General features: G+C 33.5%; 1 long non-coding RNA gene across 2 annotated transcripts in view; it reads right to left on the bottom strand.

Annotated features, from left to right (window-relative positions):
* Positions 1 to 21,082, bottom strand: part of LOC141545535 (uncharacterized) — a 344,302-nt gene that overhangs the window by 11,118 nt on the left and 312,102 nt on the right. Inside the window, exons 8-9 of one of the 2 annotated variants that reach the window (XR_012483058.1) lie at positions 9,451 to 9,578; positions 1,473 to 6,674 (exon numbers count right to left, since the gene is read on the bottom strand). This is a non-coding gene — a long non-coding RNA (uncharacterized LOC141545535). Of the gene's footprint in view, positions 1 to 1,472; positions 6,675 to 9,450; positions 9,579 to 21,082 lie in introns of those variants that run through there. The other variant, XR_012483057.1, reaches the window with a different exon arrangement.

Here is a 21,082-nt window from a genome sequence, read left to right as displayed (position 1 = left end):
CATTGTTTTCTTCTAAGAATGGTGCAGTCAAGCTTAAGGCACTTGCACTTTCTTCAATTACTAGGTCTGTTCTTTCTTTATCTTTATTTTCCTCAATCCAGATAAAGATATTCTCCAATTTTACAAGTCCCCTCATACCTATCTACGCTCAGCTACACTTAGAGTGTAGCACCTCGAATCAGAATCTGATTCTAATCAGATCCAATTTAATCTAAAGTTTTTGGACGGCCCCATTTAATTTTATGCTGTAGTAATTTCTTACAAAGCCAGGTCTTTTTCTGGAGCTCTTTTGAGTCCCCACCTTGTTTCCCTGTCTGGTAGTCTATTTCAAAGATTGTTGTCAGACTCTGATCCCCCCATTCTCCCAGACTCTAGAGTTTTGTCTCTAATTTTTGTGTCTATATTACAATGGTAATACATATGGTAATGTTTAATAACTTACCCCAGTGGGTCCATCAGACGTTTAATTCTCAGTCATCTTGCACCTGGCAGGAGCCACCATAGATTCAAGCCTATTTCTAGCATAATCTTGAGCTTCACAGTTCTCCAAATACCATTTCATAAATTTGCCTTATTATTAAATGCTCTCCCAAAAGGGTTTGTCAACTCAAACTATATAAAGCATCAAACTTAGTTTAAAATATAAATATGCGTTATGTATAGTCAAATATCAAACAGAAAAGATTTGGGTTTTTTTTTTTAAGATAAAGAAGAAATCTGAAATAAAGGGGCAGCCATATTCCATTTTTGGCATCATAAAGAGAAAAGGCAGGAATGTGCAAATATTCTGCCAGGTTTTACTAGATATAGCTATTTGGGAACTGAAGTTAATTGTTGGCTTATTCAGCTTTTCCAATGAAATATCATGGTAGATTCTCAATATGGCAGAGGATAGGAACAGACTGACCATTGTATTCTAGAAACTACAGTCGATTGAGTAACTCTAAACCATGGCGAAATCTAATCCACAGAATTTTCACAGCTTCCTGTATAGAAGAGTAGGAGAAACACACTCTGTAAGTAGATTCAGAGTTTTCCATGAAAAAGCAAATATGCAAAGATCTTTCTCTAACATTCATTTTTCCTTGTCTGTTCCTAGGACACCAAGAAGAAAAGTAGGAGAAAGGGAAATCAGAAGGAGAAAAAAAAATAGAACAAGATGAAAGGGAGGGAAAATGGGGAGAGTCACAGACATGGAGAAAGGCAGGGAGACAAGACACTGAGATAGGCAAAGACAGCGGACTAAAAAGACACAGTGAAAGACAGAAAGAGAAGAGGCAGGGGAAGAAAGAGAGGAAGGGAAAGGAAGATTTCTCCATGACTCCAAGTTAAAACAAAAGGTTAAGCATGGAAGTGTGCACATGTGTGCACACACACACACACACACACACACACACATACACACCATTATTTAGACCAAAACATTTAGTAGTAAAAAAAAAAAAAAAAAAAAAAAAAAAAGCTATGAAATCAAGTGGGGTTTGGCTTTTGGAACTGTTCAATTGATGTCATTAAAATAGCAGAATTAGACTTATAATTATTCCCTTATGAATTCTGCTGTCTATTTGAAAATGAGAGAGCATTCATTTCTGTTCTCTAACCAACTTATTTTGGGGGAAAATAGATGGGATAGAGACAGTAAAAACTAAGTTGCAGAATTCATCTGGGAAAAGAGAAGAAAATAAGTGTCAATAATGAATAATGCCCCTGCCAGTCAATATCACCAGCCTGGTTGACATCTTCACTTGGGATAAATCCTTATTACCCAGTATTTACTTGCTATCCACTGCTTAGGACTCTAACATTTCATTAACATGCAAATGTGTGACATTTATATGGTTTAAGTAGTACTGCATATTTTTAAAAAGTCATCCTCTACCATTTTAGGATCACATTTACTGCCAATGAACCCAAATACTACCTCACACCATATGGAGATGTAAACAACACACGGCAAAGGTGTTTGGGTTTTATTCCATCTTATTGTTTTGACATTTTCAATCAATCTCTGTGGCCTCATCAGTGAGGAAGTTTCTGCTTTCACTAGTCCTCTATAGTCACTAAGGTGTTCCTGTGGATGATGAGAAAAATCCCACCAACAAAGAAATAGTCAAAAATGTACTTATTTTTTAAAATATGCATCCTTAAAGTGATATTGTAGGATAGCAGTGAAGTTAGTGTCAGCAAAAAGATACTAAACTACTCCAGAGAACAGGTTCTAGTTGGGCTTTGTTCCTGTCTCCCATATTTGTATAATGAGAGGACTGAACTAATCAATCTATTGATAAATAAATATTTATTAAACTCCTCACATGTGCAGGTAGCCTATTGCTCTGGTTTTAATTATCCAAAGTTTCTCCCTGAAACATTTTTTAATGTCAGTATTTCTCTAGTTATAATGTGCAGTGGAAATATAAATACAAAGGTAAGACAGTACTTAACCTCATCCCTTTATAGGGATGATACTACAAGTTTAGAGATAAATAATAATTAAAATAGCTCACATTTATTAAGATTTACAAATGCTTTGTAAATATCTCATTTTATCCTCACAACAATCTTGGGAGGTAAGTGACACTATTATCCACATTTTATATATGAGGAAACCAAGGCACACAGCATTTATGTGACTCTCCCATGGACACAGTGAACAAGTGTTTGAGGCAGTATTTGAATTCAGGACTTCCTGACTCTAGACTTAGTGCTTTAGTCGTTGTGTCACCTACCTGCAAGATACACACATACACAAACACATACACACAAACATATAACCCTATATGTGTGTGTGTGCAAAATCCTTGCATAAAACATACACATATATACATACTCAAAATAAATTCAAAAGGTTTTCTGTTTTGACACAAAATGATCTATCTCAAATTCTACTTAATTATTTTTAACTCATTTCTCACATTGAGGTTTTTTTTTTTCCTCTACTCAGAGGACTCAGAATCTGTTAGACTAGGGCAACAGTATCCTAATTGGTCTCCTTAATTCCATTGTGTTCCCTCTCCAATCCAACCTTCACACAGCTAACAAATTGTTATTCCTAAAATATAGATGATCATGTCATTTACCTATTTAAGGATCTCCAGTGGTTCTCAACTTCTCTCTAGGATAAAAGAAAAACTCTTTTGTTTACAACTTACAATTCTTCCTATCTGATGGCAGTACATTGTATCAGCCCCCTTATATATTATTCTCCTTCACACATGCAACATTCCAGCTAAACTGGCTACTTGTTTTTCCATCTACATGGCATCCAATCTCCTATCTCCAACCCTTTTCTAGAATGCACACACTCCTCACCTCTGTTATTTTAGACTCTGGAGCTTCTTTTAAGGCTCAGCTCAAGCTCCACCTACTTCATGAAAATTATCATAATCCATCTAATTGCTAGGGCTCTCCCTGACGACTACTTCATATTTTTAAAATTTATTATCTATTTTCATGTTGTTTCCCCCAAAAAAGATATTAGTAACTATTTTGATTTTTTGTCTTTGTATGTGCCAACCACATTTTGGTACTCAATTATTTATTCAATGAACATTTAATTAATTGTAGCATATTTCATTTTTCTCTATAGAATCTGCTTTCACTACTCCTCCAGAGTCAAAATTCATCCTAAGGATGATGAGGAAAATCCCACCTTTTATATTACCAACAAAAAAATCCAGCAAAAATATATTGAAGTTTGAACTCCAAAAACAGGTGTTACAACTCCAGTGTAGAAATAATAATAATAATTATTATTGTTATTTACACAGATTTAACCTTTTAAAGAACTGTATTATATTTTTCCTATTTAGCTAGTTAGAAATATATTCCTTTCCTAATCAGAGTTTTGGGGCACCAAGGTGGCAGCCCTGTAGCCAGGAGAATCTGAATTCAAATACAGCCTCAAACTCTTAAAACATTTAATAGTTGTGTGACCCTGGGCAAGTCACTTAACCCCAAATGCCTTACTTTAAAAAAAAGTATCAAAGACCTAGGGCTAAAAGGAAATTCAGAGGCAATTAATTTAATTCCCCTCATTTGACAAATAAGAAAAATGAGGCCCATGGAGGTTTTCCATGAACTTGTTCAAGATTATACAAGCAATAAGTGTCAGGGCCAGTCTTTGGAATCAATTCAGATACTCTGACCTTAAAACCTTTGTTTCTTCTACTACATCAAGCCCTCTCATAACCAAAGCATAAGAAAACTAAAATTCCACAGATGTTAAGAGAGTTCTTTGCTAAGATCACATTGATAATAAAAGTACTAGAAAATAGATTTACCAACTGATATTGTTATTTCTATATATAAAGATAAATGTAATATAGTATGTCATTGAGAAACAAAATCAAAGGCATGTACATAGCTCCTCAGCTTAGATTAATAAACAATAAGACCTAAAAGTTTTCACAAGGTGGAAAGCATGCTGTATCTGGAAGGTGAGAATTGACTATCATTTAGTACCTATATCACTTTGGTAAAGTTGGCTCTCCACTCTGAACCTCAGTTATCTCACTCGTAAAATGAAAGGCCTGGATCAATCTCCACTAACATCTCTTCCAGATCTAAGATTTGGATCCTTCTCTGAGTACCCAGACTGTTTTGGTTTTGTTTCTTGTAATGTGTCTCTGATCAAAGTAGCTGTGTTAGAAATTGAACTTTTCACCCCCAGTTCAGTTATGGCTTAATAGAAGCAAGATCAGAAAATTGAAGGAGGAAATGAGATGCAACTTGCAAAAAGGTATAAAAGAAAGCTGGAAAAAATGCTTAAAACACATCAGAAGAAAACATAAAAGAAAATGTGGTCCCTCTATTAGTTATGGAAGGAAAAATGGGTAATCAGTGTCATCAAAGAATTGGAATTAGTTAATACTCACACACACATATACACCATCACTTTTATCCAAAATAAACTCAGTATTCAAGATATGACAACTATATGTATGTATATGACTTCATAACTCTCTTTTTGTATTTACACTTGACATTTTATTATAATTATTTATACTCAAATACACGATGTACTATACAATAAGTTCTAAGAGGAAAAGGGCCCTATATTATTTGTATTATTATCCTCCAATTCTCAACATCATAGCAGGTATCCAAGATATGATTTTTGAAATAAAAAAGATTTTTTTCTCTGGTACCTGTGATAATTCAGTTATGTTTTTGTCCTTCCAGCCATAGAAGCTACAGAAGGCCAACCTACATGTATTTTTCTTCTGTTATTGCCCCATTTTGGTTTTGCCTATTATTTTGTGTTTCATCATTTCTTTCTTAAATTAGTACTCCAATGCAGGTACAACTTCTAGCTTACCAGCAAACACCATGAAAAGAAGTAGAGATACCATTTAGGTCCAGACTGAATACCAGGAAGAAAAGTTACCATCTGACTTAAAATTATATTTTGAGGAATGAGAAAATTTTAATTAAACTGTATCATAGATTTATTAAGCAAATAGCATTTTACTTTTTATGTCTAAAAGGTTCATGAAACTGAAAGCCCTGTCCCCTGACTGACTCTCCAAATAATCACTTAATTAAAAATATTTATTAGCATTTCCTATGTGCCAGATACTGAGCTAAATGCTGGGAATACAAAGAAACAGAAACAATCTCTGCCATCAAATAACTTATTAATTGGGTAGACAACATATAAATAACATCTGAGTTGAATTTTGAAAGAAGCCAAGGATGTAAGGAAATGAGAGAGAAGAAATGTTCCAGGTATGATATATAGCCAGGACAAAGAAAGGAGGTGATTCAATTAGTACGGTTTGACTGGACTATATAGTATCTGATGGAAAATAAAATATGAGAAGACACTGAGGTGGGAAAGGGCCAAGAAATAAACTTTATATTTGATCTTGAATCAGTTAGGGGTCGCTGGCAATTATTAAGAAAGTGAATTACATGGTCAGACATGCACTTTAAGACACTTTCTCTAGCAGCCAACTATAGGATACTTTGAAATGATGAGAGATTTGATGTAGGAACAATACTCAAAAAGCTTTTTTTCAGTAATCTAAAACATGTCCTATGCAAAAACAAAGTGATGGGAGGTAGAGTGTCTTTGTGAAGAACACAACAAAAGCCAATTTCAGTGAATGGATCCCAAAATATGGAGGGGGAGTGGTATTAATGTTTCACAAAATTGGAAAGATAGGTTCAAGTCACTTTGTCTGTGGATTCAAAAGCTATAGGGAGTTTATGTTTAATCATAGAAGAAATAGAAGGCCATAGAATAGAATAGGGGACTCACAAGATCAAACTGGGTTTAAGTAAATATAATCTTGTTATAGTGATGGCCCTGTTGAGATTAGACACACGACTTTGTAATATATCCAGTCATGTTGATTGTAAAATTTTCTCTGACTGCTTCCATGGTTCCTGAGTAGAAGCAGAGGAGGTAGATGATGACATGAGAAAAGAGCAATAATAAAACAAGGAACCAAAAGATTCAAAAGCAAAAGACAGCTTACAGTTGAAATGGATAACATTTAAGTTGAAATTTGACAACGAAGGAAAGCAAAGTCAGTTCAGGTTTCTAAGAAAAGAAAAGAGAAAAAAAATTTAAAGATGTTCCTTACTCTACCTCCTTTTTTTTGCACTGGCTACCCTTCATCCCTGGAATTGTTGTTTAATTTCTCCTTCTGACATTCCTGGTATCTCTTCTGAAAAGAAGACAGATTAAAGGTCTCCATGAGGGTGAAGAAAAGATTTAGAAATGAGGTTTGAGGAAAGATGGAATGATAAAGAGCTTTGCCAGGAGGGTCAATGGATAATGATCACCAGGATCTAAGTTAGGAACTAAATTTGTATATCATGAACCTCAAAAGAGGAGAGTTTGCTGTGTGAAGGTGAGGGAGGATGAGTCTTGAAGTGTCAATGGAAAGGAAGCAATATTTCAACTATTCTTTCATGACAGGGTTAAGGTAGAAGAGAAAGTATAGTAGTGCAACAGAATACCCAGGAGAAGTATAGTTGTCAAGAAGCAGCTAAAAGATGGAAGGAAAGAGAAAGAAAGAGGTATGGTATGAAAATATTTGTTAATTTTAGATTCAAAATTCCAGAATAAACCCTGAATGGGCCAGACAGATTTAGAGATGCTTATAAGGAGAGTAGAGCTGAGATGAACGAGGAAAAGGGACCCATAGGCAGGGTAAAGGGAAAGGATTTGTTCATCAGCAAATAGGAGTTTGGTACCCCTAGAGTGGGGAAAATAAAAGGGAATGGGAGCATATTAATGATAATATTTTCTCTCTTCAAACATCCACATCAAAACTTCCTCGATATTCATTCCTGGCTATAATCCAAAGATACAGTTTAGTTACTAAACTTGAATAAAAATCTAAGTATGAAAAAAATGCAAGTAGGGTTCCAAGTTACAACATGTGAACTCTAGAGTGGGAAAAAATAGGAGAACAGCATCTGCCAAATTCATTTTGGCCATATTAGACATTATCTCACTGATCTGAATCCAACTTACATTTGTTTTCCTTCTGCTCTTTCCTCCCCCATTTCCGTCTCATTTCAGAAGGCTATCCAAAACATAGAGAATAGGGTTTCCTAGAATTTGCTGGAAATGTCATTTAAGGAATGACCATCTAACTCAAGTATAGCACTATTTAAACAACAAAAGAAAAACTAAAGAATAGAACACAAAAGTCTTTATGGAATCACAAAGAAAAAGGTTTTAACTTTAATTCAGTACTGCAAAAGAAGTATAAATCAGTGGAAGGAGTACTGGTCTTGGTGTCAGAAAACTTGATTCTAGCCCCAGAGCCAGTTACTTCATCTATGAATCTACTAGACAAGTCAATTATACTCTATGGGCCTCAGTTTTATTATCAATAAAATGACAGTATGAACTAAGGATCTAAGATTGCATAATTATATCAGTAGGTTGGGTATCAGATCACAGTTTTTGGCAGGGTCAAGCCACAAAGACCATCTACTAAGTTGGGGAAGAACTGAAGTCTGTGTTAATGATATTATGGATATTCAATATCAGAATATCATGGATATTCTAAAGTTGAGAAGTATCTGATCTTCAGTCCTGCATAAAATCAAGAATTGTCTATGCCATGAGAGCCCATTACTAGCCACTGGGTAAAGGCCAATTTGAGTCCCATATGTGAAAATAAAATGAAATTCCATGTACCCTGTGAACTCCCCAAAAGAATGCTTGATCAAGTGAAAGAATCTAAAGACTAAACTAGCACTAAAATATAGAAGATAAGAATTAGAACTGAGGGAGAAAAAATCTGGAACTGAAACAAAATAAAGTTCATGGAATTTCTTAGTCATATTGAATTTTTAAAATCAGTCCAACCTGTGGCTTTTGACTTATAAAATCAGCTGAATCCATAATGCTCTGTAAAAACTGATAGCATGGACAATGGTAGGTTTTTCATAATGTAACAAATCAATTTTTAAGCTGTTCTTCAGATGTTTTCCTCCAAAGTCGTGATCTGGCATGGGTTATTATAACTAATATTTGACCTGTTTTGGTTTTAAAACCCTTTTTTGAAGTCCTACTCTGAAGGATCATAGATTTTAAACTAGAAGGGGCCTTTTATGTCTTCTAGACTGACACCTTCCATTTTATAGTGGAAGAAAAAGAGACCCAGAGGAATTGTCACTTCTCCAAAGTTGCAAAGCCAGTATTAATTACTGAGATAGACAATCTGCAAGCCTCATTTATACAATAGTTTTACTCTCTTTAAGATATCTATCAGTATGGCAGAGTGGAAAGGTTAATGGATTTGGAGTCAGAAGTCACATTTCAAATTCAAGTTCTGCCCGGTACTATCTATATGATCTTGAATAAGTCATTTAATTTCTTTGAGTCTCATTTTCCTTAGCTATAAAATGAGAGGATTGAACCAGAAGACTGCTAGAAATAGGCATGCATAGAAAATGGGTGATTTCCAGGGTATGTAAGCCTGTGACAGATATTACTACTTCTTTATTTTTTCTTCATTTCTTCTTCATTTTCTACTCAAGAGAAGTCAATGGTATTATTTGCTAGTGTGTGGAGAAGCACTCCCTTCCTACTCTCTATGTCAAGTTGACAAGTATCTATTGAGCTTTTACTATTTGTCAAGCCTAATACTAAGCAATGGAAATAAAAAGAAAAACAGTATCTGCCCTCAAGAAGCTCACAATTTAATGGTGCAGAAAATATGTAAAATCAAGAAACATGTTGGTTTATGCTTCTAAAATATGACTATATCTATAATCCCATAATTAATATACTTCCATCTGTGTAAAATAAATGTCATGAAATTTGTCATTAATATATAAAAGAATTAAAACATATCCAAAGGTCAGCATAATAAATACAGTGAATAATCAGCCATCTCAAAGTAACTGCTCTTTTTTTCCCCTTTATATACTTGTATTTTCCCTTCCATAAAGACCCAATATATTCCTTTCTGAACTTACCATAGCCAGTGCTACTTGACAGATTTTCTCCTCTTTCATTTGTACTCCTTCATAACAGTTTAATATCAAAGACAAATTTTCTTCTATATAGATCAATGGAGCAATTTCTTTCAGCAGATGAATTTTGCCTGTAAACAAAGATCAACTGTTTTAGATCTCTCATGCCAAGGAAAGGCAACCATGAAACTCTTCTATCACAAAATATTTCAATAAAAATAATATCAAAATACAAAAATGATAGCAAAACTAACTATATTCTTCATTCATTCAGGAAAGTAGTTATGAATAGTCATATTATGATTATCAACATATTCAAACTCAAAATCATTAGCAGATATGTGGTGAAATAAAAAGGAATTTATACAGAGAAAGAGACCTGGCTTTTAGTCTCATTTCCATCAGTAACTGGTTCTGTGACTTTGTGGAAATCAATTGATTTCTAATTGCTTTAGTTTTTTCACATTAAAAGACTAAAGGGTTTTGTATTAAGTGATCTCTTTCAGTCCTAAAATCCTGTAATTGTTCAATCTGACTTGTTTTTGATTAGAATACTTTTTTAAAAAATCATTTCAATTTTCTCTTTTAAAAAAATTCAAAAATAAATGAAAAATCCAAACTTACAAAATGATAATTTAGAAAGAAATAATTTATTTCATAATAAAGCAATTCACTAAACAAATCAGTTTACTGTTGGTTTTCTTTACACAATAAACTTCTTAAGTGAAATTAAAAACACATTACTCTATAAGCATTCGTTTTCTATTGATCTATTGTATAAAAATGTAATGTTTTATGTTCTAAATGTTCAATCAATTTTCTCCTTTCTTCTTTTATCCTAGCCATTCTTCAAAAGCATTCCAAGATTCATTTCTTTCCTGCCATGAAAAGTCCATGTTAGTTGTTCTCCAACTTTTGGCATTTAACTCTGACGTTTGCATAAAAGTAGTCTTTCTTTTATATGTGTTGGAAATTACATATGGTATTATGTTTGCCGAGAATTTATGATATTGAGGAAAGATAGGATCAGGGATAGCTGTTCTCTTGACTTGAAGTCATAGGGAATAGGCATTTTAGTAACAAATGTATTAGAAGATAGGCAGAAACCTATTTTTCCAAAAAGTACTAGTATCTATTGGACTCGGTGTATAACTAATAACTTCAGCTTTGAAAATGAAAACCTTAATTTTTTGTTCATTTAACATATATGTATCTATGCATGTATGTATGTATTTGTACATTGCTTATACACACAAAGGGTCAACATTTTAACAAGACACATTCCAAGGCTTCATGGAATTTACGGTATTGAAAGGGGATGAGACAAAAATATTTAACTAATACAGAGTATTACATGGTAAGTAAGACAAAAACAAATTTTAAAAATACTATACAAGACCCAAGGGGGAAGGACATTAATCATTGAAGATATTCAAGGAAATTTTCATGGATGAGGTAGAGTTTTTGTTGGGTTTTAGACTGGTTAGAATTCAAAAGATGGGTCAGAATTGAAAAGATAAAAAAGGAGTAAGAAACTTCCATGTATAAAAAGAGAATAATGAAAGGTGGTAGGAGCAAGGAAAATAATATAATCTAGTTTTATTGAGGAACAGAAATCTTGGAGGAGAATTATACAAAATAATTCAGAAAAGATAGAAAAGTTATCATACTATGGGGAGTCTTGAATTTAAGCAGAAAAATTCTAAAATTTACTAGATATTTACTTGGGAGACACAAATATTTATGAATGTGTCAATTTTTTTTTCCTTATACCAGAATTGTGTTGCTATTCATTTTGAAATAAAAATAAAAGACAATTAGCTTGGGATCCTGACAGTTAAATACCATGTTTGAAGTGAACATTTGAAGGACTAGGCCTAAGTATTTACTAGAACAATGAAAAAGGACATGTGCTTCATCCTAGGACTGAATCAGACTTGGCTATAGGCTAATTTATTATAGATAGATATAGATGAATCAAGATGAAACAGAATCTCAAAGAGTCAACAATTGAAAAGACCTCTAGAATAGAGCCAAGTAAAGCATCTGCAAGGTTTCATTATTTTTAAAAGATATAATAATAGATTTTCTAAATATTTGTAGATATGTTTATAGATGGTCTAATTACTAGGATCTCTAACATCCTATCCTCCTTCTCTAGCACCCCATTATAATTAGCATTGTGTAGTAATAAGAACATTGGATAAAGAGCCAAGGGACCTGAGTTTATCTCCAGGCTCTGACTCTTACCACCTGCCTCCCTAAACTTTAGTTTCAGAATCTGCAAAATACTGGGAATAGACTAATCTGGGATTAGCAAAATATGCCTGTCCGGCTGCATGGTTTTGTAAAGACCAGAAGCTAAGGATGTGTTTTACATTTTAACATAAAATGTAAAAACCCTTCTTAGTCTCTGAGACCTACAGAAGCAGGTTACAAGCCAAAGTTGGCCTTTAGGCCCAGCATTGATTTGATGACCCCTGGACTAGATGGTCTCTAAGCTCCTCCTAGCCTATGAATCATTCTGGTACCAGAGGGAACCTCATAAGATTAAGGATCATTTCATATTTTTAACTGTTTCATAGATTCCTGCACATGAAAATGTACTTCAGGGAAAGCTTCATGGATTATTATAAATGAAGATCATTCCAGTAAATTCTACTATCCAATTATCAATGTGTATAAAAAATTTCCTTTTCTCAAATGATTTTGTTGGGAAGCAAGATATACTCTTGTCAGAATATTAAATGAATCCATATTTATTTCACATTTTCAAACTAGAAGAGTAAGAAACAATTTGGAAGCTTAAAAGCTTTTAGTGTTGTTCTCATTCTAAATTCATTATCCAATATGATCAGAGAAACTGTTATTTGATTAAGCATATATTCTTAATAAAGGATTACTTATGTATATATGCATATATATATATATATATATATATATATATATATATATATATATATATGGAGAGAGAGAGAGAGAGAGAGAGAGAGAGAGAGAGAGAGAGAGAGAGAGAGAGAGAGAGAGAGAGAGGAGCAGTCTTTGAAGGACGGAACAACAATTAAATATATAACACAACAAATATAATGAATATTAACTTTTTTGGATGGTTCCAAATATTGTTTGATTCAGGACATTATAAATATCCTTTATTTGTAGTGTAGATGAAAAAAATTCCAGTAAACAGAAAATTAGGATAGAGAGGATTCCTAACAATATATTTAACTCTACTTAGATTGTTGAAGCATCCATTTATTTACTTATAAGCACAGGGTTTATAACATGCAGGTTTTAATTAGATTTAAATTAATTGTAAGTAATCTCTTAAATTGCAATTCACATAAAACTGCTAGGCTATAAGTATCATATAGACAGGAACCAAGATCATTTTATTTCTAATCTCACATTCAGCATAATGCTTTGAATATGATAAATGATTAGTACATGATTCTCGAATAAATAAATGAAAATTAGAAGCAGTAAAATCTGTTTATTCAATAAATGTTACATCTGAACAGCACCATATTTCCAACTATCTGCTGAAATATTTCCAATTGGAGAGCTTTACTGATGTCTCAAACTCAGTGTGTCCAAAAGTGAGCTATCCTGTCCTATCCTTGTCCTGATTCTTAACTTCCCTTTTCCTGTTTCTGGCTCTATGAATTTTGATCTTTGGACTAATAGGTTCAGGACAAAAATGTTCAGTAGAGAGTTGAAACAAGAGCAGAGAAATAGTAGTAGAGTACTTATCTGCCTTTAATATGTTAAAATTTCCCAGATTTTGATAAACTAACTCATAGAAACTGAAAAACTTGGTTGATATGATTACTAAGCCAATGTTAATAATTAATGAAAGATTATAGGGACAAATGTTGCAGTATCTGAGAAGACTTAGAGAATGTATTCATCTGTATGTGAGCAAGCATATGCACATACCCATTGGGTTTATAAAATTAATCAATCAACCAATCAATAAAATTTTATTAAATGCCTACTGTGTTACAGGTACTATACTAATTACTCAGTTCTTTTTATTATTCTCCCAAGGAAAATTCCATCTTTTTAATACCAATATCCCAGTGATAATGTATGGATGAGTTTTAAAAGATTGTAGTATCGAATAACCTGAAATTGGTGATCTCTTCAAAAGGCAATGAAGAAGTAAATATTGGGTGTGCAGCATATTATAGATAGAAATTAGGCAGGACAAGTGATATGAAGGATAGCATCAAAGATTTGATTAAAAAATAGTTAATATTTATATAACTTTTACTATGTGCAGAATAATGTGCCAAGAGCTTTATAATTACTCTCATTTTGTTTTCACAATGACCCGGGAAGATAAATGCTATTATTATCTCCTTTTTATATATGAGGAAACTAAAGCAGACAGAGGTTAAGTGACTTGCCCACACAGGGTCACACAGTTAGTAAGTGTGTGAAGTCTAATTTGAACTCAGGTTCTAATTTCAGGGTCAGTATGATTCATAATACCAACAAGAAGATTCAAGGAAAGCCCTATTTATTAGTTGTACTATTTGTGGTAAACTTAGTAGCAGTAATAGTAGTAGTAGTAGTAGTAGCAGCAGCAGCAGCAGTAGTAGTAGTAGTAGTAGTAGTAGTAGTAGTAGTAGTAGTAGTAGCAGCAGCAGCAGTAGTAGTTCTAGTAGTTAAAATAGCAGCAGCAATGGTGGCAGCAGCCATGGCAGTGATAGTAATAATTGTTGTTATTATTGGATATGCACAAGAGTTGTGCAGAATGGGCAAGCATCGAGAAGTTGCAATCTACATCACAGAAAGTAATAGCCATATTTTGAGATGCTAGATCCATTTGAATATTGGAGCTATTTTACTTATGCATTCAGTGTGTAAATCTGAAATAATTCCTGTCGTACATGTCTCTTCAGATATCAGTGTAAATTTTTTTTACTTGCCTCCTGCTTTTTCAATACTGATTTTTTCTATATTTAGCTTGGATATTATTTTCCTTTCTATTTTTTGAGTATCTTTTTTTAAAAAATTTTGGCCACTGTTCCTCTTCTTGAATACTTAAAAAAAGCAAAAACAATTAAAGAAAAAAAAAATACAAACCCCTAGGATCAGTTTGGACAGCTAAAAAATAGAAGAGAAACCAGTGTAAAAAGATATTTTTTTCCCTAAGATAACAGGATCCAAGTCTGTATTTCCATTGAGGTATACAAGAAAGCAAACTTTTATAAAGTTCTTACCTAATATACACTAAGTGGACCATAATTGAATTACTTGGAACTCTATTTCTACTGATAATTGATATACATGATGATTCTGGGGTACTGAGAGATTCACAATACTTTCTAAATAATCAAGGAAAGATTAAATTCTGTCCAGCATGATTTAAGAACTAAGCATTTTTTTCTATTTTTCTGAAAATTGGTGATCCATAATGTGATAGAAATAACACCTTTCTCCAACAAGATATTTAATTAAATCTAACACCCCATTGTCTGACTAGGAAAGATAATAAAGATATTTATTAAAGCTAACAATCACTAGCTCTTCATTTGCTCCTATGTTTTACTATAAAAATGTTTGATAACAATAGAAATATATTTGAAAGCATCTAATAATTTTCTTATTTTTGTTCAGACTTGTGATCCCCATTAGGCCTTATTAGTTTAGTTTATGGAATTCCCAGTGAAGAAATTTTTTTATCAATGCAGATCAGCAACTACCATGCAATTTCTCATTTTAGAGAGCTACCTGGGGCATGAAGAGTAAGTCACTTGCCCAGTGTCACACACAGACATAGGATAAATCCAGATTATTTTAACTCCAAAGCTGGTTTTCAATCAATTCTATCATACTGCTGAATAATTTTAATGAAATGACAAATCTTCCAGTAACTCAGTTTCCCTTGACCTTTGCTATTCTCAACAATAAAATGATTGAGTCTGATATAATGGCTTTTGAGGCCCTTTTCAAATCCAGAATTATGATCTTTTATCTTAACAAGTTGTTATGCAGATCATATAGATAATGCCATTGTCTATGTTGAGGGACTTTGAAAAGCACAAAGTACTATGGAAATACAAGTTAGTGATGCTTTTCTTAAAAAAGAGAATTTGTCTTTCTCTGAAACTATATATATATATATATATATATATATATATATATATATTTCATTATATATTTTTGGACATGGTCAGTAAAGAAATTTATTTGGCTTGACTATGCACATTTCTTGCAAGGGTTTTGTTTTTTTTTTTCTTTTTTTTTCTTTTTTTGGGGGGGACATAAAAGGATTTGGATAGAGAGAAAATAAATTTTTATTAATAAAAAACTAAACTTTGGTTAAAAATAAGTAAATAGAAGAGATTTACTTTACACATTACCATGAAAAAGTTTCCTTTGGTCTTGTCCTTGTTTTCAACTGGCATGAAATACATCTGTTATGGTTGATAAATTAAAATTAATAGTCTGACTTAAATTTGCAAAAGGCAATTAATTCAGGCTAGTACCTAAATCACCTCATTGTGCTTTGGAATTGGGTCTCATAATATATAAGATTATCTCAGCCACTAGTTACCTCACCCTTTTGTTCCAGGATATTATAGATGAAGGGATCATTTCACCCAAACATCTTAGGGGCAGTAAGAAGTCTTATATATAACATATGAGATTTGATACTTAGATACTAAGAAAAAACAAGACCTAATTAAGGATGAAATTTCAGACTAGGAAAAAAAAATCAAGGAAATGAGTTAAGGCTATGCAAAGGGGAAAAAAAAAAAACATAAAATGTCCTTCAAAGGTTTAAGATGGATTAGGAAAAAATACCAAAATGGTGGGGAGATCTCTCTCTCTCTCTCTCTCTCTCTCTCTCTCTCTCTCTCTCTCTCTCTCTCTCTCTCTCTCTCTCTCTCTCTTTTTTTTTTTTTTTTTTTAGTGCTCTGCTCCTGGCTATCTAAGCCTCATTTTATTACTTAAAGCTTAGGCTTTTAACTAGCTTGGATTTTTAAAGGGAAAAAAATTCCAGAATTCAATGAAATACCAGGTGCATTGCAGCTTTCACTCTTGTTTTCAAAAACCTACTGTCACTCAGGAGCTTCAGTCTAGCCTGTCGAGCAGGAATTAAAATTGCTTTTAAAAGAAGCTTTGCATGGTTCATATGTCAGGCAGACATGAGCTGGATCAGCTGACAGAAGGGGCCAGAGATAAGGAGTCCAAAGGAGGTCAGAAGAAAACAGACCCCAGAAAGATGTGATTTTTTTAAACTACTTTTCCCAGAACATACAACACAAATACACAACACACATACAGATACAATCCTCACACACATACACACACAAGCACATTCAAACACAGCCATTCTCCTTTATGACAATTGGTACAACATGGTACAGAGATGAAAGGGAGACTGGTCTCCCTTCCCCCCTCAGTTAATGATAGCACTGGATTCAGAAATTAAGCCCAGCAGGAAATAAACATCTAGCATAGATTTCAAAAGATCTCTCATATCTTTGTATTTTTTAAAGAGCATTATTTTTAAAGACCTGCTTCCAGGCCTTTGATTTTTTTTTAAGTCCAAAGGTATAAAGCCTGCATAGCAAGTGCTATTTGATTTATTTTAAAAGAACGCAGCCAATATTAGTTGAAAATTGGTTGTAAATTGGGCCACTTAAGCCTCCATGGAAAAGAACTGCAGAGACTTGGGATTAAAATTGCAGGAAGCCCAAAAAGAAAATTGAGGACTAGGAGATAATGACTGATGGGCCTGGCACGATTATCTCTGAGAATACTAAGACTGTGAGACTTGGGGAGAAAAATTACATGGATGACCTTGAGAACAAGTCCAGACTAAAGAATGTCAGCTTGGTATAGTTTCCTAAAGGGATGGAAGTAAAGCAGACTGAATTCTTCATTTCCAAATGGATTATGAAGATGTTTCTGATAAGCAGTTCTGACTTACATTTAGCATGCAAAGCTTTGCATCCCTAAGAAAAATAAGCCTCGCACTGGTCCTAGCAAAATGTTCAACTCTTTCTTTAGTAGCCAAAATTCCAAAACCTAATATAGACCTGGGGAAGTCCATAAGTTTGGAACATGGAAGATGGGTAATTGTAGCCAACTGATTACAGGATGAAATCCAAAGCATAAATACCAGTCATAGTCGGCCTGAGTTAAATAGACTCAATCTGGACTAACAAAATAACAAAATAACAAGGATTCTAGAAGAATCCTGGCCCCAAATCTTTCCTCACCTTAGGGCTGTTAGTATAAAGTGGAGTCAGGCGACTTGGGTATGAATCTCACCAGAGACATTTACAAGTGTATAAATCCCTTATCTTCTCAGAACTTCAATTATTTCATCTGTCAAATGGGAATACAACTGTTTGTGGTACTTACCCAGATGGGATGAAAGCACTCTGGAAATGCTAAAGCATCATTATAGTCGTGGGAGAGAGAATTGAGTCACCTGCTGAGATGCTTTGACTGTTTTTAAATGTTCTCAAGATGCCTAGAAATGGTCAGCACCCCAGTGCAAGTAAACCATGTGAAAGAAAGCTGACTGATCCCTATGTCCCAGTCAAGTTTGTTGATAACTAACAGATAGCCTAGGATCACCAAGTCCTGACTTAACAGTGTAGCCAAATGAAAATTCAGTTTTCTAAGTAGAGAAATCCAAATGTCTTTCTAGCTCTTTTCTTGTCCAACCAGCATCTTGCAGATTTCAGATTCTAGCTTCATCCAGAAAGTTGGGCTTTTGAGCTATATCATGTTTTTTATAGTGACATTACTCCATGTTTAAATTACAATAAAATCATGCACCACATTAATGCAACATGTCCAAATCACGGATTTATGCATTACATATTCCAAACCTAATGAATAACCCTTATGATGGCCAAAGCCAAAATTGAAAAGATGCACCATGAACAGCATCTCTGAATGAAGCTGTCTAAAAGCCAGTTTGCTCTTGTCAGAATCAGCCAAATACATTAGCATACATTACAGCAGAATAACCCCCTGCCCTTAAGAAGCATTTATTTTAAATTCAGACTGCAATAGTTTTTGATTTATAGAAATATAGAAAGCAGCTGGGAAAAATATTAATTTCTAGTGTTAACATGATGTTGTTACACTGACTTCTGATGAATTTTTCAAAGGGAGAAAAATAAATTTGTATCTAATCCTTTACAGGATATTAAAATCCTGCCAGACTCAGCCAGGAATATTTTATTTTTACTAAAATTGCATATCTTCATAATATATTATAATATATATATATATATATATATATATTAAACTACATGGAAATTCTGTACAATCGTTTACTCCATAAATAGGCAACTATAGGCTAACTTCAAAAATAACCTTAATATCTTCAAGGATTTTTGATCATTTGGACTGTGTGGATTGATTTTTGTAATGTTTCTGCTTGGGGAGAATAGGAGGGCTTCCTTGGTGAACAGAAGTGACTGTTTGTGCAATAGAATTGATTATCTGTTCAAGATGGCTTATACTGCAGGACAATAAAAAATTGCAGGTGGCTTTGGTTACAAGGGGAGCTATCAGTCATTCTGAACTATTGACACAAGTTTATATACTCTAGCTTCAAATCAGTCTCTAAGGTTTCTGACTTAGCCACAAAAATCTAAAAATTTAGAGGCCCACTTGAAAAATTAAACCAAAAATTCTTTTGCCCCAGTCTTAAACAATGAATAACTGCTTATTTAGGGCTAATGGGAAAGCAAAGAATAGGTTCAATGAGCTTCACCATTCCTAAGTATAATAGTATTTTATTACAATAATGAGAGATGTACAAAAATGAGGCTGGGAGAAAACAAAAGCAGTAGAGAATTATTTTCCCAGCTCTGTTTTAAGAAAGATAAAACATTAACAAAATACGAATATATAATATCCATTTATTTCATCAGTAATATGTTTAAAATGAACTCAAAACAGATAACCTCAATTTAAGAACTAGTACTGAAAAATCTCAGTTTCTAACAGCATTCTCACACCTGAATAAATTATCAAATAACTAAATGTGGGGCAGAAAATAATGTTCAGCCAACAGACTACTAAAATCCAGCCCATTAAAATTCACACAACTTTATACTAAGATAATTCAACTTGGAATGGATTGGTCGACTGTTCTTGATTATATGATTGTGAACTTCTCTCCTTAAATATATATTATAAAATGGCCAACTAAGAAAGGGGAGAGAGAGAAGAGAGAGAGAGATAGAGACAGAGACAGAGACAGAGATAGAGACAGAGACAGACAGAGAGAAGTAGAAAAGGAAGTAGGAAGGAAGGGAAGGAGGGAGAAGTAAGGAAGAAGGGAAGCAAGCAAGCAAGGAAGGAAGGAAAAGAGGGAGGGAGGGCAAGCTTTGAATAGTTTGGAACTTTGTATCACAGTTTTTACTTTGTTCATCTCTCTGATCCACAGAGCTCTTCTTACATCCCCCACTTCTATCTATCATGCTCATTTCCCACAGAGACTTAGGAAGTCTTTCCATTAGAGTCAACCCTATTAAGCCAATTAGCCATTTTCTAAAGTATCTTGTTTCCTTCCCCCTCCTATCAGCTGCTCACCACTTAGCCATTTTACTTATCATCAGTGCCTCCATAAATAGGGGAAAGAGGCAAGAAGAGGTGTTGAAAGTTAAATAAGATAATTGTTATTTGCTGTTTTTATTGTTATTTGTTAGCCATTATATTGAAGGCTTTTGTAAGACAGAGAATAGTTTTTGTAAAATGCTTCTTAAAAATCAACAAATGATACATGTAGTCATGTTTTATATGCTCTATACTTCTCAGCCAATTGTTCTTCTGTAAATCTGTGGTCTATTTGTAGAAAGCTGTCTGTTCTTTTCTTACATTTTCATTAAGGAAAGAATCATTCCTTATCAATGGAAAGGTTTTTGTATACTCCTATTCCCAAATGACATTGCAATAACTGTGGAGTCCTTGAGCGTCCTTAGTGCAAACCAAAATAAATCAAAATACTTAAACCACCATCTACACTGGGAAGAAAAAGTGAATCTTTAAAATATGCATATAATGACCAGATTAGAACATGAGTTGGAGTGGCAGCCAAATGCAGTAGTATACTATCATATATATATTTAGAAAGGAACAAAGTTTGGCAAAGAATTGGGCCCCAAAATGCAGAAGATCAAGTGGGATCCTGCACATTTGAAAAACTGTACAAGAATCTTGAGTTGCCTGATTCCATGAAACTCATCTATTTAACACCAACATTTCCTAAATGTTGTTCTATCACTATGCATTTCGGGATGCCATTATGAGGAAAAAGTAAAAAATTAAAAAAAATAGGATTAAAGGCAACAAAATCTAAAATGGTGAGTTTATAGGGAGTGTAGTATGTCATCTGACAAAGACATAAATTCAAGATATTTAAATGATTTTGAAAACATTATCAATCAATCAATATAGGTTCAGAAAAAGTAATACAATGATGTAACAAAAATAAAATACAATAGATGAACTTTGCAATGGCAATATTGGTATTCTTGAATTAGTAAAAGAATCCTAGCAACCGCTAGAGCAATATTTAGAGATCTAAAACAAACTTTTAGAAATCTGAATAATCTGCACAAGTATGGTGTAGAGGATCTTTGATGGA

The sequence above is a fragment of the Sminthopsis crassicaudata genome, chromosome 1 (genome assembly GCF_048593235.1).
Source record: "Sminthopsis crassicaudata isolate SCR6 chromosome 1, ASM4859323v1, whole genome shotgun sequence".
Classification (NCBI taxonomy): domain Eukaryota; kingdom Metazoa; phylum Chordata; class Mammalia; order Dasyuromorphia; family Dasyuridae; genus Sminthopsis; species Sminthopsis crassicaudata.
The sequence above is the reverse complement of the archived record's forward strand: the minus strand, read 5'-3'. Positions and strand labels throughout refer to the sequence as shown.